An 18,942-nucleotide genomic window follows, 5' to 3' on the forward strand; every position below is an offset into this window, starting at 1 on the left:
AAAATGTATACAAAATGCTGTATATTGACGGAGCAGTTGCAGCTTGCATTTTTTGAGTTACGGTCCATTCAGCCAGTGCTTAATATGTTACCTTCAATGAAAATGCAGCCAAAGACTTGTTGATCATGTTGTCAGAATGTCTCACCTGGAGTGGTTGCCTTTTAAAGACGAGGTGGCCGAGGAGTTAAGTCGATGGACGGCTAATCCATTGTGCTCTGCATGCCTTTTCCAACTTGGTATCTTGCTTTGAAGATTTTTTATTGTCTTTGCAGGCATGGGAGTTTTCTATTTCCAATCCAGAAGGGTGCGTTACGTGACCTATCAACCAGGCCTTAGAAATCCTTAATACTATCCAATAAAGAAGATGAGGACATTTCCTTCTTTTGGGCATTCAGCCAGCATACATATTTTTGACTTTGCTCGGACATTCTTAGGACTGTGGGATAGACAAGTTTGAAGTCATAAATGATTGAACGTCTACTTCTTGGTATGAAAAGCTCAAAATTGCAAAGAAAGAAAGGCACTGCTGAGATTCGAACTCAGGATCTCCTGTTTACAAGACCAACTAAGCCGCAGCGCCATGACAACCAATGCCAAAAAGCCAAAAAGTCAGAAAGTCAGAAAATGGGAATTGCTATGCAATGATTAAAATGTCTACAAAATGCTGTATATTGACGGAGCAGTTGCAGCTTGCATTTTTTAAGTTACGGTCCATTCAGCCAGTGCTTAATATGTGACCTTCAATGAAAATGCAGCCAAAGACTTGTTGATCATGTTGTCAGAATGTCTCACCTGGAGTGGTTGCCTTTTAAAGACGAGGTGGCCGAGGGGTTAAGTCGATGGACGGCTAATCCATTGTGCTCTGCATGCCTTTTCCAACTTGGTATCTTGCTTTGTAGATTTTTTATTGTCTTTGCAGGCATGGGAGTTTTCTATTTCCAATCCAGAAGGGTGCGTTACGTGACCTATCAACCAGGCCTTAGAAATCCTGCCTTGTTTTCCAATTCCTCTTGCATGGTGCTTAATGCTATCCTATAAAGAAGATGAGGACATTTCTTTCTTTTGGGCGTTCAGCCAGCATCCATATTTTTGACTTTGCTCGGACTGTCTTAGGGCTGTGGGATGGACAATATTGATGTCAGATAGGATTGAACATCTGCTTTTTGGTATGAAAAGCTTAAAATTTAGGGGAAAAAAAGGCACTGCTGAGATTTGAACTCAGGATCTCCTGTTTACTAGACAGGCGCTTTAACCACCTAAGCCACAGCGCCAAGTGAAGTCCAGCAGAAAAGCCAGAAAATGGGAATTTCTTACGCAATGATTCAAATTTCTACTAAATGTTGTGCATTGATGGAGTGGTTGCAGCTTGCATTTTTTCACCAACTTGGAGTTACGGTCCCCTCAGCTAGTGCCTGATCTGTGACCTTCAATAAAAATGCAGCAAAAAACTTTTTGACCCTGTTCTCAGAATCTATCACCTGGAGGTAGGGACTTATGTAGACGAGGTGGCCGAGTGGTTAAGGCGATGGACTGCTAATCCATTGTGCTCTGCATGCATGGGTTCAAATCCCATCCTTGTCGGTTCCTTCTACCTTTTACCACTTTGCAGCTTGCCTAGTAGATTCTTTGCAACTTGCCTTGTAGATTCTTTATTGTCAGCATATGCAGTGGATGCTCCCACCATGGCAGTTTTCTATTTTTGATTCAGAAACGTGCCTCATGTGACCTATCAACCTGGCATTAGTAATCCTGCATTGTTTTTCCATTTCTCTTGCATGGTGCTTAATACTATCCAATAAAGAAGATGAGGACATTTCCTTCTTTTGGGCATTCAGCCAGCATACATATTTTTGACTTTGCTCGGACATTCTTAGGACTGTGGGATAGACAAGTTTGAAGTCACATATGATTGAACGTCTACTTCTTGGTATGAAAAGCTCAAAATTGCAAAGAAAGAAAGGCACTGCTGAGATTCGAACTCAGGATCTCCTGTTTACAAGACCAACTAAGCCACAGCGCCATGACAACCAATGCCAAAAAGCCAAAAAGTCAGAAAGTCAGAAAATGGGAATTGCTATGCAATGATTAAAATGTCTACAAAATGCTGTATATTGACGGAGCAGTTGCAGCTTGCATTTTTTAAGTTACGGTCCATTCAGCCAGTGCTTAATATGTGACCTTCAATGAAAATGCAGCCAAAGACTTGTTGATCATGTTGTCAGAATGTCTCACCTGGAGTGGTTGCCTTTTAAAGACGAGGTGGCCGAGGGGTTAAGTCGATGGACGGCTAATCCATTGTGCTCTGCATGCCTTTTCCAACTTGGTATCTTGCTTTGTAGATTTTTTATTGTCTTTGCAGGCATGGGAGTTTTCTATTTCCAATCCAGAAGGGTGCGTTACGTGACCTATCAACCAGGCCTTAGAAATCCTGCCTTGTTTTCCAATTCCTCTTGCATGGTGCTTAATGCTATCCTATAAAGAAGATGAGGACATTTCTTTCTTTTGGGCGTTTAGCCAGCATCCATATTTTTGACTTTGCTCGGACTGTCTTAGGGCTGTGGGATGGACAATATTGATGTCAGATAGGATTGAACATCTGCTTTTTGGTATGAAAAGCTTAAAATTTAGGGGAAAAAAAGGCACTGCTGAGATTTGAACTCAGGATCTCCTGTTTACTAGACAGGCGCTTTAACCACCTAAGCCACAGCGCCAAGTGAAGTCCAGCAGAAAAGCCAGAAAATGGGAATTTCTTACGCAATGATTCAAATTTCTACTAAATGTTGTGCATTGATGGAGTGGTTGCAGCTTGCATTTTTTCACCAACTTGGAGTTACGGTCCCCTCAGCTAGTGCCTGATCTGTGACCTTCAATAAAAATGCAGCAAAAAACTTTTTGACCCTGTTCTCAGAATCTATCACCTGGAGGTAGGGACTTATGTAGACGAGGTGGCCGAGTGGTTAAGGCGATGGACTGCTAATCCATTGTGCTCTGCATGCATGGGTTCAAATCCCATCCTCGTCGGTTTCTTCTACCTTTTACCACTTTGCAGCTTGCCTAGTAGATTCTTTGCAACTTGCCTTGTAGATTCTTTATTGTCAGCATATGCAGTGGATGCTCCCACCATGGCAGTTTTCTATTTTTGATTCAGAAACGTGCCTCATGTGACCTATCAACCTGGCATTAGTAATCCTGCATTGTTTTTCCATTTCTCTTGCATGGTGCTTAATACTATCCAATAAAGAAGATGAGGACATTTCCTTCTTTTGGGCATTCAGCCAGCATACATATTTTTGACTTTGCTCGGACATTCTTAGGACTGTGGGATAGACAAGTTTGAAGTCACATATGATTGAACGTCTACTTCTTGGTATGAAAAGCTCAAAATTGCAAAGAAAGAAAGGCACTGCTGAGATTCGAACTCAGGATCTCCTGTTTACAAGACAGGCGCTTTAACCAACTAAGCCGCAGCGCCATGACAACCCTTTCCTTAAAGTCAGAAAATGGGAATTGCTATGCAATGAGTAAAATGTATACAAAATGCTGTATATTGACGGAGCAGTTGCAGCTTGCATTTTTTGAGTTACGGTCCATTCAGCCAGTGCTTAATATGTTACCTTCAATGAAAATGCAGCCAAAGACTTGTTGATCATGTTGTCAGAATGTCTCACCTGGAGTGGTTGCCTTTTAAAGACGAGGTGGCCGAGGAGTTAAGTCGATGGACGGCTAATCCATTGTGCTCTGCATGCCTTTTCCAACTTGGTATCTTGCTTTGAAGATTTTTTATTGTCTTTGCAGGCATGGGAGTTTTCTATTTCCAATCCAGAAGGGTGCGTTACGTGACCTATCAACCAGGCCTTAGAAATCCTTAATACTATCCAATAAAGAAGATGAGGACATTTCCTTCTTTTGGGCATTCAGCCAGCATACATATTTTTGACTTTGCTCGGACATTCTTAGGACTGTGGGATAGACAAGTTTGAAGTCATAAATGATTGAACGTCTACTTCTTGGTATGAAAAGCTCAAAATTGCAAAGAAAGAAAGGCACTGCTGAGATTCGAACTCAGGATCTCCTGTTTACAAGACCAACTAAGCCGCAGCGCCATGACAACCAATGCCAAAAAGCCAAAAAGTCAGAAAGTCAGAAAATGGGAATTGCTATGCAATGATTAAAATGTCTACAAAATGCTGTATATTGACGGAGCAGTTGCAGCTTGCATTTTTTAAGTTACGGTCCATTCAGCCAGTGCTTAATATGTGACCTTCAATGAAAATGCAGCCAAAGACTTGTTGATCATGTTGTCAGAATGTCTCACCTGGAGTGGTTGCCTTTTAAAGACGAGGTGGCCGAGGGGTTAAGTCGATGGACGGCTAATCCATTGTGCTCTGCATGCCTTTTCCAACTTGGTATCTTGCTTTGTAGATTTTTTATTGTCTTTGCAGGCATGGGAGTTTTCTATTTCCAATCCAGAAGGGTGCGTTACGTGACCTATCAACCAGGCCTTAGAAATCCTGCCTTGTTTTCCAATTCCTCTTGCATGGTGCTTAATGCTATCCTATAAAGAAGATGAGGACATTTCTTTCTTTTGGGCGTTTAGCCAGCATCCATATTTTTGACTTTGCTCGGACTGTCTTAGGGCTGTGGGATGGACAATATTGATGTCAGATAGGATTGAACATCTGCTTTTTGGTATGAAAAGCTTAAAATTTAGGGGAAAAAAAGGCACTGCTGAGATTTGAACTCAGGATCTCCTGTTTACTAGACAGGCGCTTTAACCACCTAAGCCACAGCGCCAAGTGAAGTCCAGCAGAAAAGCCAGAAAATGGGAATTTCTTACGCAATGATTCAAATTTCTACTAAATGTTGTGCATTGATGGAGTGGTTGCAGCTTGCATTTTTTCACCAACTTGGAGTTACGGTCCCCTCAGCTAGTGCCTGATCTGTGACCTTCAATAAAAATGCAGCAAAAAACTTTTTGACCCTGTTCTCAGAATCTATCACCTGGAGGTAGGGACTTATGTAGACGAGGTGGCCGAGTGGTTAAGGCGATGGACTGCTAATCCATTGTGCTCTGCATGCATGGGTTCAAATCCCATCCTTGTCGGTTCCTTCTACCTTTTACCACTTTGCAGCTTGCCTAGTAGATTCTTTGCAACTTGCCTTGTAGATTCTTTATTGTCAGCATATGCAGTGGATGCTCCCACCATGGCAGTTTTCTATTTTTGATTCAGAAACGTGCCTCATGTGACCTATCAACCTGGCATTAGTAATCCTGCATTGTTTTTCCATTTCTCTTGCATGGTGCTTAATACTATCCAATAAAGAAGATGAGGACATTTCCTTCTTTTGGGCATTCAGCCAGCATACATATTTTTGACTTTGCTCGGACATTCTTAGGACTGTGGGATAGACAAGTTTGAAGTCACATATGATTGAACGTCTACTTCTTGGTATGAAAAGCTCAAAATTGCAAAGAAAGAAAGGCACTGCTGAGATTCGAACTCAGGATCTCCTGTTTACAAGACCAACTAAGCCACAGCGCCATGACAACCAATGCCAAAAAGCCAAAAAGTCAGAAAGTCAGAAAATGGGAATTGCTATGCAATGATTAAAATGTCTACAAAATGCTGTATATTGACGGAGCAGTTGCAGCTTGCATTTTTTAAGTTACGGTCCATTCAGCCAGTGCTTAATATGTGACCTTCAATGAAAATGCAGCCAAAGACTTGTTGATCATGTTGTCAGAATGTCTCACCTGGAGTGGTTGCCTTTTAAAGACGAGGTGGCCGAGGGGTTAAGTCGATGGACGGCTAATCCATTGTGCTCTGCATGCCTTTTCCAACTTGGTATCTTGCTTTGTAGATTTTTTATTGTCTTTGCAGGCATGGGAGTTTTCTATTTCCAATCCAGAAGGGTGCGTTACGTGACCTATCAACCAGGCCTTAGAAATCCTGCCTTGTTTTCCAATTCCTCTTGCATGGTGCTTAATGCTATCCTATAAAGAAGATGAGGACATTTCTTTCTTTTGGGCGTTTAGCCAGCATCCATATTTTTGACTTTGCTCGGACTGTCTTAGGGCTGTGGGATGGACAATATTGATGTCAGATAGGATTGAACATCTGCTTTTTGGTATGAAAAGCTTAAAATTTAGGGGAAAAAAAAGGCACTGCTGAGATTTGAACTCAGGATCTCCTGTTTACTAGACAGGCGCTTTAACCACCTAAGCCACAGCGCCAAGTGAAGTCCAGCAGAAAAGCCAGAAAATGGGAATTTCTTACGCAATGATTCAAATTTCTACTAAATGTTGTGCATTGATGGAGTGGTTGCAGCTTGCATTTTTTCACCAACTTGGAGTTACGGTCCCCTCAGCTAGTGCCTGATCTGTGACCTTCAATAAAAATGCAGCAAAAAACTTTTTGACCCTGTTCTCAGAATCTATCACCTGGAGGTAGGGACTTATGTAGACGAGGTGGCCGAGTGGTTAAGGCGATGGACTGCTAATCCATTGTGCTCTGCATGCATGGGTTCAAATCCCATCCTCGTCGGTTCCTTCTACCTTTTACCACTTTGCAGCTTGCCTAGTAGATTCTTTGCAACTTGCCTTGTAGATTCTTTATTGTCAGCATATGCAGTGGATGCTCCCACCATGGCAGTTTTCTATTTTTGATTCAGAAACGTGCCTCATGTGACCTATCAACCTGGCATTAGTAATCCTGCATTGTTTTTCCATTTCTCTTGCATGGTGCTTAATACTATCCAATAAAGAAGATGAGGACATTTCCTTCTTTTGGGCATTCAGCCAGCATACATATTTTTGACTTTGCTCGGACATTCTTAGGACTGTGGGATAGACAAGTTTGAAGTCACATATGATTGAACGTCTACTTCTTGGTATGAAAAGCTCAAAATTGCAAAGAAAGAAAGGCACTGCTGAGATTCGAACTCAGGATCTCCTGTTTACAAGACAGGCGCTTTAACCAACTAAGCCACAGCGCCATGACAACCCTTTCCTTAAAGTCAGAAAATGGGAATTGCTATGCAATGATTAAAATGTATACAAAATGCTGTATATTGACGGAGCAGTTGCAGCTTGCATTTTTTGAGTTACGGTCCATTCAGCCAGTGCTTAATATGTTACCTTCAATGAAAATGCAGCCAAAGACTTGTTGATCATGTTGTCAGAATGTCTCACCTGGAGTGGTTGCCTTTTAAAGACGAGGTGGCCGAGGGGTTAAGTCGATGGACGGCTAATCCATTGTGCTTTGCATGCCTTTTCCAACTTGGTATCTTGCTTTGAAGATTTTTTATTGTCTTTGCAGGCATGGGAGTTTTCTATTTCCAATCAAGAAGGGTGCGTTACGTGACCTATCAACCAGGCCTTAGAAATCCTGCCTTGTTTTCCAATTCCTCTTGCATGGTGCTTAATGCTATCCTATAAAGAAGATGAGGACATTTCTTTCTTTTGGACGTTTAGCCAGCATCCATATTTTTGACTTTGCTCGGACTGTCTTAGGGCTGTGGGATGGTCAATATTGATGTCAGATAGGATTGAACATCTGCTTTTTGGTATGAAAAGCTTAAAATTTAGGGGGAAAAAAGGCACTGCTGAGATTTGAACTCAGGATCTCCTGTTTACTAGACAGACGCTTTAACCAACTAAGCCACAGCACCACATCAAGTCCAGCAGAAAAGCCAGAAAATGGGAATTTCTTACGCAATGATTCAAATTTCTACTAAATGTTGTGCATTGATGGAGTGGTTGCAGCTTGCATTTTTTCACCAACTTGGAGTTACGGTCCCCTCAGCCAGTGCCTGATCTGTGACCTTCAATAAAAATGCAGCAAAAAACTTTTTGACCCTGTTCTCAGAATCTATCACCTGGAGGTAGGGCCTTATGTAGACGAGGTGGCCGAGTGGTTAAGGCAATGGACTGCTAATCCATTGTGCTCTGCATGCATGGGTTCAAATCCCATCCTCATCGGTTTCTTCTACTTTTTACCACTTTGCAGCTTGCCTAGTAGATTCTTTGCAACTTGCCTTGTAGATTCTTTATTGTCAGCATATGCAGTGGATGCTCCCACCATGGCAGTTTTCTATTTTTGATTCAGAAACGTGCCTCATGTGACCTATCAACCTGGCATTAGTAATCCTGCATTGTTTTTCCATTTCTCTTGCATGGTGCTTAATACTATCCAATAAAGAAGATGAGGACATTTCCTTCTTTTGGGCATTCAGCCAGCATACATATTTTTGACTTTGCTCGGACATTCTTAGGACTGTGGGATAGACAAGTTTGAAGTCACATATGATTGAACGTCTACTTCTTGGTATGAAAAGCTCAAAATTGCAAAGAAAGAAAGGCACTGCTGAGATTCGAACTCAGGATCTCCTGTTTACAAGACAGACGCTTTAACCAACTAAGCCACAGCGCCATGACAACCAATGCCAAAAAGCCAAAAAGCCAAAAAGCCAAAAAGTCAGAAAGTCAGAAAATGGGAATTGCTATGCAATGATTAAAATGTCTACAAAATGCTGTATATTGACGGAGCAGTTGCAGCTTGCATTTTTTAAGTTACGGTCCATTCAGCCAGTGCTTAATATGTGACCTTCAATGAAAATGCAGCCAAAGACTTGTTGATCATGTTGTCAGAATGTCTCACCTGGAGTGGTTGCCTTTTAAAGACGAGGTGGCCGAGGGGTTAAGTCGATGGACGGCTAATCCATTGTGCTCTGCATGCCTTTTCCAACTTGGTATCTTGCTTTGTAGATTTTTTATTGTCTTTGCAGGCATGGGAGTTTTCTATTTCCAATCCAGAAGGGTGCGTTACGTGACCTATCAACCAGGCCTTAGAAATCCTGCCTTGTTTTCCAATTCCTCTTGCATGGTGCTTAATGCTATCCTATAAAGAAGATGAGGACATTTCTTTCTTTTGGGCGTTTAGCCAGCATCCATATTTTTGACTTTGCTCGGACTGTCTTAGGGCTGTGGGATGGACAATATTGATGTCAGATAGGATTGAACATCTGCTTTTTGGTATGAAAAGCTTAAAATTTAGGGGAAAAAAAGGCACTGCTGAGATTTGAACTCAGGATCTCCTGTTTACTAGACAGGCGCTTTAACCAACTAAGCCACAGCACCACATGAAGTCCAGCAGAAAAGCCAGAAAATGGGAATTTCTTACTCAATGATTCAAATTTCTACTAAATGTTGTGCATTGATGGAGTGGTTGCAGCTTGCATTTTTTCACCAACTTGGAGTTACGGTCCCCTCAGCCAGTGCCTGATCTGTGACCTTCAATAAAAATGCAGCAAAAAACTTTTTGACCCTGTTCTCAGAATCTATCACCTGGAGGTAGGGACTTATGTAGACGAGGTGGCCGAGTGGTTAAGGCGATGGACTGCTAATCCATTGTGCTCTGCATGCATGGGTTCAAATCCCATCCTTGTCGGTTTCTTCTACTTTTTACCACTTTGCAGCTTGCCTAGTAGATTCTTTGCAACTTGCCTTGTAGATTCTTTATTGTCAGCATATGCAGTGGATGCTCCCACCATGGCAGTTTTCTATTTTTGATTCAGAAACGTGCCTCATGTGACCTATCAACCTGGCATTAGTAATCCTGCATTGTTTTTCCATTTCTCTTGCATGGTGCTTAATACTATCCAATAAAGAAGATGAGGACATTTCCTTCTTTTGGGCATTCAGCCAGCATACATATTTTTGACTTTGCTCGGACATTCTTAGGACTGTGGGATAGACAAGTTTGAAGTCACATATGATTGAACGTCTACTTCTTGGTATGAAAAGCTCAAAATTGCAAAGAAAGAAAGGCACTGCTGAGATTCGAACTCAGGATCTCCTGTTTACAAGACAGACGCTTTAACCAACTAAGCCACAGCGCCAAGACAACCAATGCCAAAAAGCCAAAAAGCCAAAAAGCCAAAAAGCCAAAAAGCCAAAAAGTCAGAAAGTCAGAAAATGGGAATTGCTATGCAATGATTAAAATGTCTACAAAATGCTGTATATTGACGGAGCAGTTGCAGCTTGCATTTTTTGAGTTACGGTCCATTCAGCCAGTGCTTAATATGTGACCTTCAATGAAAATGCAGCCAAAGACTTGTTGATCATGTTGTCAGAATGTCTCACCTGGAGTGGTTGCCTTTTAAAGACGAGGTGGCCGAGGGGTTAAGTCGATGGACGGCTAATCCATTGTGCTCTGCATGCCTTTTCCAACTTGGTATCTTGCTTTGTAGATTTTTTATTGTCTTTGCAGGCATGGGGGTTTTCTATTTCCAATCCAGAAGGTTGCGTTACGTGACCTATCAACCAGGCCTTAGAAATCCTGCCTTGTTTTCCAATTCCTCTTGCATGGTGCTTAATGCTATCCTATAAAGAAGATGAGGACATTTCTTTCTTTTGGGCGTTTAGCCAGCATCCATATTTTTGACTTTGCTCGGACTGTCTTAGGGCTGTGGGATGGACAATATTGATGTCAGATAGGATTGAACATCTGCTTTTTGGTATGAAAAGCTTAAAATTTAGGGGAAAAAAGGCACTGCTGAGATTTGAACTCAGGATCTCCTGTTTACTAGACAGGCGCTTTAACCACCCAAGCCACAGCGCCAAGTGAAGTCCAGCAGAAAAGCCAGAAAATGGGAATTTCTTACGCAATGATTCAAATTTCTACTAAATGTTGTGCATTGATGGATTGGTTGCAGCTTGCATTTTTTCACCAACTTGGAGTTACGGTCCCCTCAGCTAGTGCCTGATCTGTGACCTTCAATAAAAATGCAGCAAAAAACTTTTTGACCCTGTTCTCAGAATCTATCACCTGGAGGTAGGTACTTATGTAGACGAGGTGGCCGAGTGGTTAAGGCGATGGACTGCTAATCCATTGTGCTCTGCATGCATGGGTTCAAATCCCATCCTCGTCGGTTCCTTCTACCTTTTACCACTTTGCAGCTTGAATAGTAGATTCTTTGCAACTTGCCTTGTAGATTCTTTATTGTCAGCATATGCAGTGGATGCTCCCACCATGGCAGTTTTCTATTTTTGATTCAGAAACGTGCCTCATGTGACCTATCAACCTGGCATTAGTAATCCTGCATTGTTTTTCCATTTCTCTTGCATGGTGCTTAATACTATCCAATAAAGAAGATGAGGACATTTCCTTCTTTTGGGCATTCAGCCAGCATACATATTTTTGACTTTGCTCGGACATTCTTAGGACTGTGGGATAGACAAGTTTGAAGTCACATATGATTGAACGTCTACTTCTTGGTATGAAAAGCTCAAAATTGCAAAGAAAGAAAGGCACTGCTGAGATTCGAACTCAGGATCTCCTGTTTACAAGACAGGCGCTTTAACCAACTAAGCCACAGCGCCATGACAACCCTTTCCTTAAAGTCAGAAAATGGGAATTGCTATGCAATGATTAAAATGTATACAAAATGCTGTATATTGACGGAGCAGTTGCAGCTTGCATTTTTTGAGTTACGGTCCATTCAGCCAGTGCTTAATATGTGACCTTCAATGAAAATGCAGCCAAAGACTTGTTGATCATGTTGTCAGAATGTCTCACCTGGAGTGGTTGCCTTTTAAAGACGAGGTGGCCGAGGGGTTAAGTCGATGGACGGCTAATCCATTGTGCTCTGCATGCCTTTTCCAACTTGGTATCTTGCTTTGTAGATTTTTTATTGTCTTTGCAGGCATGGGAGTTTTCTATTTCCAATCCAGAAGGGTGCGTTACGTGACCTATCAACCAGGCCTTAGAAATCCTGCCTTGTTTTCCAATTCCTCTTGCATGGTGCTTAATGCTATCCTATAAAGAAGATGAGGACATTTCTTTCTTTTGGGCGTTTAGCCAGCATCCATATTTTTGACTTTGCTCGGACTGTCTTAGGGCTGTGGGATGGACAATATTGATGTCAGATAGGATTGAACATCTGCTTTTTGGTATGAAAAGCTTAAAATTTAGGGGAAAAAAGGCACTGCTGAGATTTGAACTCAGGATCTCCTGTTTACTAGACAGGCGCTTTAACCACCTAAGCCACAGCGCCAAGTGAAGTCCAGCAGAAAAGCCAGAAAATGGGAATTTCTTACGCAATGATTCAAATTTCTACTAAATGTTGTGCATTGATGGATTGGTTGCAGCTTGCATTTTTTCACCAACTTGGAGTTACGGTCCCCTCAGCTAGTGCCTGATCTGTGACCTTCAATAAAAATGCAGCAAAAAACTTTTTGACCCTGTTCTCAGAATCTATCACCTGGAGGTAGGTACTTATGTAGACGAGGTGGCCGAGTGGTTAAGGCGATGGACTGCTAATCCATTGTGCTCTGCATGCATGGGTTCAAATCCCATCCTCGTCGGTTCCTTCTACCTTTTACCACTTTGCAGCTTGAATAGTAGATTCTTTGCAACTTGCCTTGTAGATTCTTTATTGTCAGCATATGCAGTGGATGCTCCCACCATGGCAGTTTTCTATTTTTGATTCAGAAACGTGCCTCATGTGACCTATCAACCTTGCATTAGTAATCCTGCATTGTTTTTCCATTTCTCTTGCATGGTGCTTAATACTATCCAATAAAGAAGATGAGGACATTTCCTTCTTTTGGGCATTCAGCCAGCATACATATTTTTGACTTTGCTCGGACATTCTTAGGACTGTGGGATAGACAAGTTTGAAGTCACATATGATTGAACGTCTACTTCTTGGTATGAAAAGCTCAAAATTGCAAAGAAAGAAAGGCACTGCTGAGATTCGAACTCAGGATCTCCTGTTTACAAGACAGGCGCTTTAACCAACTAAGCCACAGCGCCATGACAACCCTTTCCTTAAAGTCAGAAAATGGGAATTGCTATGCAATGAGTAAAATGTATACAAAATGCTGTATATTGACGGAGCAGTTGCAGCTTGCATTTTTTGAGTTACGGTCCATTCAGCCAGTGCTTAATATGTTACCTTCAATGAAAATGCAGCTAAAGACTTGTTGATCATGTTGTCAGAATGTCTCACCTGGAGTGGTTGCCTTTTAAAGACGAGGTGGCCGAGGAGTTAAGTCGATGGACGGCTAATCCATTGTGCTCTGCATGCCTTTTCCAACTTGGTATCTTGCTTTGAAGATTTTTTATTGTCTTTGCAGGCATGGGAGTTTTCTATTTCCAATCCAGAAGGGTGCGTTACGTGACCTATCAACCAGGCCTTAGAAATCCTTAATACTATCCAATAAAGAAGATGAGGACATTTCCTTCTTTTGGGCATTCAGCCAGCATACATATTTTTGACTTTGCTCGGACATTCTTAGGACTGTGGGATAGACAAGTTTGAAGTCATAAATGATTGAACGTCTACTTCTTGGTATGAAAAGCTCAAAATTGCAAAGAAAGAAAGGCACTGCTGAGATTCGAACTCAGGATCTCCTGTTTACAAGACCAACTAAGCCGCAGCGCCATGACAACCAATGCCAAAAAGCCAAAAAGTCAGAAAGTCAGAAAATGGGAATTGCTATGCAATGATTAAAATGTCTACAAAATGCTGTATATTGACGGAGCAGTTGCAGCTTGCATTTTTTAAGTTACGGTCCATTCAGCCAGTGCTTAATATGTGACCTTCAATGAAAATGCAGCCAAAGACTTGTTGATCATGTTGTCAGAATGTCTCACCTGGAGTGGTTGCCTTTTAAAGACGAGGTGGCCGAGGGGTTAAGTCGATGGACGGCTAATCCATTGTGCTCTGCATGCCTTTTCCAACTTGGTATCTTGCTTTGTAGATTTTTTATTGTCTTTGCAGGCATGGGAGTTTTCTATTTCCAATCCAGAAGGGTGCGTTACGTGACCTATCAACCAGGCCTTAGAAATCCTGCCTTGTTTTCCAATTCCTCTTGCATGGTGCTTAATGCTATCCTATAAAGAAGATGAGGACATTTCTTTCTTTTGGGCGTTTAGCCAGCATCCATATTTTTGACTTTGCTCGGACTGTCTTAGGGCTGTGGGATGGACAATATTGATGTCAGATAGGATTGAACATCTGCTTTTTGGTATGAAAAGCTTAAAATTTAGGGGAAAAAAAGGCACTGCTGAGATTTGAACTCAGGATCTCCTGTTTACTAGACAGGCGCTTTAACCACCTAAGCCACAGCGCCAAGTGAAGTCCAGCAGAAAAGCCAGAAAATGGGAATTTCTTACGCAATGATTCAAATTTCTACTAAATGTTGTGCATTGATGGAGTGGTTGCAGCTTGCATTTTTTCACCAACTTGGAGTTACGGTCCCCTCAGCTAGTGCCTGATCTGTGACCTTCAATAAAAATGCAGCAAAAAACTTTTTGACCCTGTTCTCAGAATCTATCACCTGGAGGTAGGGACTTATGTAGACGAGGTGGCCGAGTGGTTAAGGCGATGGACTGCTAATCCATTGTGCTCTGCATGCATGGGTTCAAATCCCATCCTTGTCGGTTCCTTCTACCTTTTACCACTTTGCAGCTTGCCTAGTAGATTCTTTGCAACTTGCCTTGTAGATTCTTTATTGTCAGCATATGCAGTGGATGCTCCCACCATGGCAGTTTTCTATTTTTGATTCAGAAACGTGCCTCATGTGACCTATCAACCTGGCATTAGTAATCCTGCATTGTTTTTCCATTTCTCTTGCATGGTGCAAAGAAGATGAGGACATTTCCTTCTTTTGGGCATTCAGCCAGCATAAATATTTTTGACTTTGCTCGGACATTCTTAGGACTGTGGGATAGACAAGTTTGAAGTCACATATGATTGAACGTCTACTTCTTGGTATGAAAAGCTCAAAATTGCAAAGAAAGAAAGGCACTGCTGAGATTCGAACTCAGGATCTCCTGTTTACAAGACAGGCGCTTTAACCAACTAAGCCACAGCGCCATGACAACCAATGCCAAAAAGTCAAAAAGTCAAAAAGTCAGAAAGTCAGAAAATGGGAATTGCTATGCAATGATTAAAATGTCTACAAAATGCTGTATATTGACGGAGCAGTTGCAGCTTGCATTTTTTAAGTTACGGTCCATTCAGCCAGTGCTTAATATGTGACCTTCAATGAAAATGCAGCCAAAGACTTGTTGATCATGTTGTCAGAATGTCTCACCTGGAGTGGTTGCCTTTTAAAGACGAGGTGGCCGAGGGGTTAAGTCGATGGACGGCTAATCCATTGTGCTCTGCATGCCTTTTCCAACTTGGTATCTTGCTTTGTAGATTTTTTATTGTCTTTGCAGGCATGGGAGTTTTCTATTTCCAATCCAGAAGGGTGCGTTACGTGACCTATCAACCAGGCCTTAGAAATCCTGCCTTGTTTTCCAATTCCTCTTGCATGGTGCTTAATGCTATCCTATAAAGAAGATGAGGACATTTCTTTCTTTTGGGCGTTTAGCCAGCATCCATATTTTTGACTTTGCTCGGACTGTCTTAGGGCTGTGGGATGGACAATATTGATGTCAGATAGGATTGAACATCTGCTTTTTGGTATGAAAAGCTTAAAATTTAGGGGAAAAAAAGGCACTGCTGAGATTTGAACTCAGGATCTCCTGTTTACTAGACAGGCGCTTTAACCACCTAAGCCACAGCGCCAAGTGAAGTCCAGCAGAAAAGCCAGAAAATGGGAATTTCTTACGCAATGATTCAAATTTCTACTAAATGTTGTGCATTGATGGAGTGGTTGCAGCTTGCATTTTTTCACCAACTTGGAGTTACGGTCCCCTCAGCTAGTGCCTGATCTGTGACCTTCAATAAAAATGCAGCAAAAAACTTTTTGACCCTGTTCTCAGAATCTATCACCTGGAGGTAGGGACTTATGTAGACGAGGTGGCCGAGTGGTTAAGGCGATGGACTGCTAATCCATTGTGCTCTGCATGCATGGGTTCAAATCCCATCCTCGTCGGTTCCTTCTACCTTTTACCACTTTGCAGCTTGCCTAGTAGATTCTTTGCAACTTGCCTTGTAGATTCTTTATTGTCAGCATATGCAGTGGATGCTCCCACCATGGCAGTTTTCTATTTTTGATTCAGAAACGTGCCTCATGTGACCTATCAACCTGGCATTAGTAATCCTGCATTGTTTTTCCATTTCTCTTGCATGGTGCTTAATACTATCCAATAAAGAAGATGAGGACATTTCCTTCTATTGGGCATTCAGCCAGCATACATATTTTTGACTTTGCTCGGACATTCTTAGGACTGTGGGATAGACAAGTTTGAAGTCACATATGATTGAACGTCTACTTCTTGGTATGAAAAGCTCAAAATTGCAAAGAAAGAAAGGCACTGCTGAGATTCGAACTCAGGATCTCCTGTTTACAAGACAGGCGCTTTAACCAACTAAGCCACAGCGCCATGACAACCCTTTCCTTAAAGTCAGAAAATGGGAATTGCTATGCAATGATTAAAATGTATACAAAATGCTGTATATTGACGGAGCAGTTGCAGCTTGCATTTTTTGAGTTACGGTCCATTCAGCCAGTGCTTAATATGTTACCTTCAATGAAAATGCAGCCAAAGACTTGTTGATCATGTTGTCAGAATGTCTCACCTGGAGTGGTTGCCTTTTAAAGACGAGGTGGCCGAGGGGTTAAGTCGATGGACGGCTAATCCATTGTGCTTTGCATGCCTTTTCCAACTTGGTATCTTGCTTTGAAGATTTTTTATTGTCTTTGCAGGCATGGGAGTTTTCTATTTCCAATCAAGAAGGGTGCGTTACGTGACCTATCAACCAGGCCTTAGAAATCCTGCCTTGTTTTCCAATTCCTCTTGCATGGTGCTTAATGCTATCCTATAAAGAAGATGAGGACATTTCTTTCTTTTGGACGTTTAGCCAGCATCCATATTTTTGACTTTGCTCGGACTGTCTTAGGGCTGTGGGATGGTCAATATTGATGTCAGATAGGATTGAACATCTGCTTTTTGGTATGAAAAGCTTAAAATTTAGGGGGAAAAAAGGCACTGCTGAGATTTGAACTCAGGATCTCCTGTTTACTAGACAGACGCTTTAACCAACTAAGCCACAGCACCACATCAAGTCCAGCAGAAAAGCCAGAAAATGGGAATTTCTTACGCAATGATTCAAATTTCTACTAAATGTTGTGCATTGATGGAGTGGTTGCAGCTTGCATTTTTTCACCAACTTGGAGTTACGGTCCCCTCAGCCAGTGCCTGATCTGTGACCTTCAATAAAAATGCAGCAAAAAACTTTTTGACCCTGTTCTCAGAATCTATCACCTGGAGGTAGGGCCTTATGTAGACGAGGTGGCCGAGGGGTAAAGGCAATGGACTGCTAATCCATTGTGCTCTGCATGCATGGGTTCAAATCCCATCCTCATCGGTTTCTTCTACTTTTTACCACTTTGCAGCTTGCCTAGTAGATTCTTTGCAACTTGCCTTGTAGATTCTTTATTGTCAGCATATGCAGTGGATGCTCCCACCATGGCAGTTTTCTATTTTTGATTCAGAAACGTGCCTCATGTGACCTATCAACCTGGCATTAGTAATCCTGCATTGTTTTTCCATTTCTCTTGCATGGTGCTTAATACTATCCAATAAAGAAGATGAGGACATTTCCTTCTTTTGGGCATTCAGCCAGCATACATATTTTTGACTTTGCTCGGACATTCTTAGGACTGTGGGATAGACAAGTTTGAAGTCACATATGATTGAACGTCTACTTCTTGGTATGAAAAGCTCAAAATTGCAAAGAAAGAAAGGCACTGCTGAGATTCGAACTCAGGATCTCCTGTTTACAAGACAGACGCTTTAACCAACTAAGCCACAGCGCCATGACAACCAATGCCAAAAAGCCAAAAAGCCAAAAAGCCAAAAAGTCAGAAAGTCAGAAAATGGGAATTGCTATGCAATGATTAAAATGTCTACAAAATGCTGTATATTGACGGAGCAGTTGCAGCTTGCATTTTTTAAGTTACGGTCCATTCAGCCAGTGCTTAATATGTGACCTTCAATGAAAATGCAGCCAAAGACTTGTTGATCATGTTGTCAGAATGTCTCACCTGGAGTGGTTGCCTTTTAAAGACGAGGTGGCCGAGGGGTTAAGTCGATGGACGGCTAATCCATTGTGCTCTGCATGCCTTTTCCAACTTGGTATCTTGCTTTGTAGATTTTTTATTGTCTTTGCAGGCATGGGAGTTTTCTATTTCCAATCCAGAAGGGTGCGTTACGTGACCTATCAACCAGGCCTTAGAAATCCTGCCTTGTTTTCCAATTCCTCTTGCATGGTGCTTAATGCTATCCTATAAAGAAGATGAGGACATTTCTTTCTTTTGGGCGTTTAGCCAGCATCCATATTTTTGACTTTGCTCGGACTGTCTTAGGGCTGTGGGATGGACAATATTGATGTCAGATAGGATTGAACATCTGCTTTTTGGTATGAAAAGCTTAAAATTTAGGGGAAAAAAAGGCACTGCTGAGATTTGAACTCAGGATCTCCTGTTTACTAGACAGGCGCTTTAACCAACTAAGCCACAGCACCACATGAAGTCCAGCAGAAAAGCCAGAAAATGGGAATTTCTTACTCAATGATTCAAATTTCTACTAAATGTTGTGCATTGATGGAGTGGTTGCAGCTTGCATTTTTTCACCAACTTGGAGTTACGGTCCCCTCAGCCAGTGCCTGATCTGTGACCTTCAATAAAAATGCAGCAAAAAACTTTTTGACCCTGTTCTCAGAATCTATCACCTGGAGGTAGGGACTTATGTAGACGAGGTGGCCGAGTGGTTAAGGCGATGGACTGCTAATCCATTGTGCTCTGCATGCATGGGTTCAAATCCCATCCTTGTCGGTTTCTTCTACTTTTTACCACTTTGCAGCTTGCCTAGTAGATTCTTTGCAACTTGCCTTGTAGATTCTTTATTGTCAGCATATGCAGTGGATGCTCCCACCATGGCAGTTTTCTATTTTTGATTCAGAAACGTGCCTCATGTG

The 18,942-nt window shown here is 41.9% G+C and overlaps 33 non-coding genes across 33 annotated transcripts; 12 read left to right on the forward strand and 21 right to left on the reverse strand.

Annotated features, from left to right (window-relative positions):
• Positions 1–1,197: 1,197 nt before the first annotated feature.
• On the reverse strand, positions 1,198–1,271 carry TRNAT-AGU (transfer RNA threonine (anticodon AGU)). The gene has a single exon. It is a non-coding gene; the product is annotated as a tRNA-Thr (tRNA).
• Positions 1,272–1,499: 228 nt separating this feature from the next.
• On the forward strand, positions 1,500–1,581 carry TRNAS-GCU (transfer RNA serine (anticodon GCU)). Its single transcript has one exon. It is a non-coding gene; the product is annotated as a tRNA-Ser (tRNA).
• Positions 1,582–2,637: 1,056 nt separating this feature from the next.
• TRNAT-AGU (transfer RNA threonine (anticodon AGU)) lies at positions 2,638–2,711 on the reverse strand. The gene has a single exon. It is a non-coding gene; the product is annotated as a tRNA-Thr (tRNA).
• Positions 2,712–2,939: 228 nt separating this feature from the next.
• Positions 2,940–3,021, forward strand: TRNAS-GCU (transfer RNA serine (anticodon GCU)). Its single transcript has one exon. It is a non-coding gene; the product is annotated as a tRNA-Ser (tRNA).
• A 377-nt stretch (positions 3,022–3,398) lies between these two features.
• TRNAT-UGU (transfer RNA threonine (anticodon UGU)) lies at positions 3,399–3,472 on the reverse strand. Its single transcript has one exon. It is a non-coding gene; the product is annotated as a tRNA-Thr (tRNA).
• Positions 3,473–4,720: 1,248 nt separating this feature from the next.
• On the reverse strand, positions 4,721–4,794 carry TRNAT-AGU (transfer RNA threonine (anticodon AGU)). The gene has a single exon. It is a non-coding gene; the product is annotated as a tRNA-Thr (tRNA).
• Positions 4,795–5,022: 228 nt separating this feature from the next.
• On the forward strand, positions 5,023–5,104 carry TRNAS-GCU (transfer RNA serine (anticodon GCU)). The gene has a single exon. It is a non-coding gene; the product is annotated as a tRNA-Ser (tRNA).
• A 1,057-nt stretch (positions 5,105–6,161) lies between these two features.
• Positions 6,162–6,235, reverse strand: TRNAT-AGU (transfer RNA threonine (anticodon AGU)). The gene has a single exon. It is a non-coding gene; the product is annotated as a tRNA-Thr (tRNA).
• Positions 6,236–6,463: 228 nt separating this feature from the next.
• TRNAS-GCU (transfer RNA serine (anticodon GCU)) lies at positions 6,464–6,545 on the forward strand. Its single transcript has one exon. It is a non-coding gene; the product is annotated as a tRNA-Ser (tRNA).
• A 377-nt stretch (positions 6,546–6,922) lies between these two features.
• Positions 6,923–6,996, reverse strand: TRNAT-UGU (transfer RNA threonine (anticodon UGU)). The gene has a single exon. It is a non-coding gene; the product is annotated as a tRNA-Thr (tRNA).
• A 601-nt stretch (positions 6,997–7,597) lies between these two features.
• On the reverse strand, positions 7,598–7,671 carry TRNAT-AGU (transfer RNA threonine (anticodon AGU)). The gene has a single exon. It is a non-coding gene; the product is annotated as a tRNA-Thr (tRNA).
• A 228-nt stretch (positions 7,672–7,899) lies between these two features.
• TRNAS-GCU (transfer RNA serine (anticodon GCU)) lies at positions 7,900–7,981 on the forward strand. Its single transcript has one exon. It is a non-coding gene; the product is annotated as a tRNA-Ser (tRNA).
• A 377-nt stretch (positions 7,982–8,358) lies between these two features.
• On the reverse strand, positions 8,359–8,432 carry TRNAT-UGU (transfer RNA threonine (anticodon UGU)). Its single transcript has one exon. It is a non-coding gene; the product is annotated as a tRNA-Thr (tRNA).
• A 633-nt stretch (positions 8,433–9,065) lies between these two features.
• Positions 9,066–9,139, reverse strand: TRNAT-AGU (transfer RNA threonine (anticodon AGU)). Its single transcript has one exon. It is a non-coding gene; the product is annotated as a tRNA-Thr (tRNA).
• Positions 9,140–9,367: 228 nt separating this feature from the next.
• Positions 9,368–9,449, forward strand: TRNAS-GCU (transfer RNA serine (anticodon GCU)). Its single transcript has one exon. It is a non-coding gene; the product is annotated as a tRNA-Ser (tRNA).
• A 377-nt stretch (positions 9,450–9,826) lies between these two features.
• On the reverse strand, positions 9,827–9,900 carry TRNAT-UGU (transfer RNA threonine (anticodon UGU)). The gene has a single exon. It is a non-coding gene; the product is annotated as a tRNA-Thr (tRNA).
• Positions 9,901–10,548: 648 nt separating this feature from the next.
• On the reverse strand, positions 10,549–10,622 carry TRNAT-AGU (transfer RNA threonine (anticodon AGU)). The gene has a single exon. It is a non-coding gene; the product is annotated as a tRNA-Thr (tRNA).
• A 228-nt stretch (positions 10,623–10,850) lies between these two features.
• On the forward strand, positions 10,851–10,932 carry TRNAS-GCU (transfer RNA serine (anticodon GCU)). The gene has a single exon. It is a non-coding gene; the product is annotated as a tRNA-Ser (tRNA).
• A 377-nt stretch (positions 10,933–11,309) lies between these two features.
• Positions 11,310–11,383, reverse strand: TRNAT-UGU (transfer RNA threonine (anticodon UGU)). Its single transcript has one exon. It is a non-coding gene; the product is annotated as a tRNA-Thr (tRNA).
• A 600-nt stretch (positions 11,384–11,983) lies between these two features.
• Positions 11,984–12,057, reverse strand: TRNAT-AGU (transfer RNA threonine (anticodon AGU)). Its single transcript has one exon. It is a non-coding gene; the product is annotated as a tRNA-Thr (tRNA).
• Positions 12,058–12,285: 228 nt separating this feature from the next.
• On the forward strand, positions 12,286–12,367 carry TRNAS-GCU (transfer RNA serine (anticodon GCU)). The gene has a single exon. It is a non-coding gene; the product is annotated as a tRNA-Ser (tRNA).
• Positions 12,368–12,744: 377 nt separating this feature from the next.
• Positions 12,745–12,818, reverse strand: TRNAT-UGU (transfer RNA threonine (anticodon UGU)). Its single transcript has one exon. It is a non-coding gene; the product is annotated as a tRNA-Thr (tRNA).
• A 1,248-nt stretch (positions 12,819–14,066) lies between these two features.
• TRNAT-AGU (transfer RNA threonine (anticodon AGU)) lies at positions 14,067–14,140 on the reverse strand. Its single transcript has one exon. It is a non-coding gene; the product is annotated as a tRNA-Thr (tRNA).
• A 228-nt stretch (positions 14,141–14,368) lies between these two features.
• Positions 14,369–14,450, forward strand: TRNAS-GCU (transfer RNA serine (anticodon GCU)). The gene has a single exon. It is a non-coding gene; the product is annotated as a tRNA-Ser (tRNA).
• Positions 14,451–14,812: 362 nt separating this feature from the next.
• TRNAT-UGU (transfer RNA threonine (anticodon UGU)) lies at positions 14,813–14,886 on the reverse strand. Its single transcript has one exon. It is a non-coding gene; the product is annotated as a tRNA-Thr (tRNA).
• A 625-nt stretch (positions 14,887–15,511) lies between these two features.
• On the reverse strand, positions 15,512–15,585 carry TRNAT-AGU (transfer RNA threonine (anticodon AGU)). Its single transcript has one exon. It is a non-coding gene; the product is annotated as a tRNA-Thr (tRNA).
• A 228-nt stretch (positions 15,586–15,813) lies between these two features.
• On the forward strand, positions 15,814–15,895 carry TRNAS-GCU (transfer RNA serine (anticodon GCU)). Its single transcript has one exon. It is a non-coding gene; the product is annotated as a tRNA-Ser (tRNA).
• A 377-nt stretch (positions 15,896–16,272) lies between these two features.
• On the reverse strand, positions 16,273–16,346 carry TRNAT-UGU (transfer RNA threonine (anticodon UGU)). Its single transcript has one exon. It is a non-coding gene; the product is annotated as a tRNA-Thr (tRNA).
• A 601-nt stretch (positions 16,347–16,947) lies between these two features.
• On the reverse strand, positions 16,948–17,021 carry TRNAT-AGU (transfer RNA threonine (anticodon AGU)). Its single transcript has one exon. It is a non-coding gene; the product is annotated as a tRNA-Thr (tRNA).
• A 228-nt stretch (positions 17,022–17,249) lies between these two features.
• TRNAS-GCU (transfer RNA serine (anticodon GCU)) lies at positions 17,250–17,331 on the forward strand. The gene has a single exon. It is a non-coding gene; the product is annotated as a tRNA-Ser (tRNA).
• Positions 17,332–17,708: 377 nt separating this feature from the next.
• On the reverse strand, positions 17,709–17,782 carry TRNAT-UGU (transfer RNA threonine (anticodon UGU)). Its single transcript has one exon. It is a non-coding gene; the product is annotated as a tRNA-Thr (tRNA).
• A 633-nt stretch (positions 17,783–18,415) lies between these two features.
• On the reverse strand, positions 18,416–18,489 carry TRNAT-AGU (transfer RNA threonine (anticodon AGU)). Its single transcript has one exon. It is a non-coding gene; the product is annotated as a tRNA-Thr (tRNA).
• A 228-nt stretch (positions 18,490–18,717) lies between these two features.
• On the forward strand, positions 18,718–18,799 carry TRNAS-GCU (transfer RNA serine (anticodon GCU)). Its single transcript has one exon. It is a non-coding gene; the product is annotated as a tRNA-Ser (tRNA).
• Positions 18,800–18,942: the final 143 nt, after the last annotated feature.

The sequence above is a fragment of the Hyla sarda genome, unplaced genomic scaffold, assembly GCF_029499605.1.
Source record: "Hyla sarda isolate aHylSar1 unplaced genomic scaffold, aHylSar1.hap1 scaffold_1129, whole genome shotgun sequence".
Lineage (NCBI taxonomy): Eukaryota > Metazoa > Chordata > Amphibia > Anura > Hylidae > Hyla > Hyla sarda.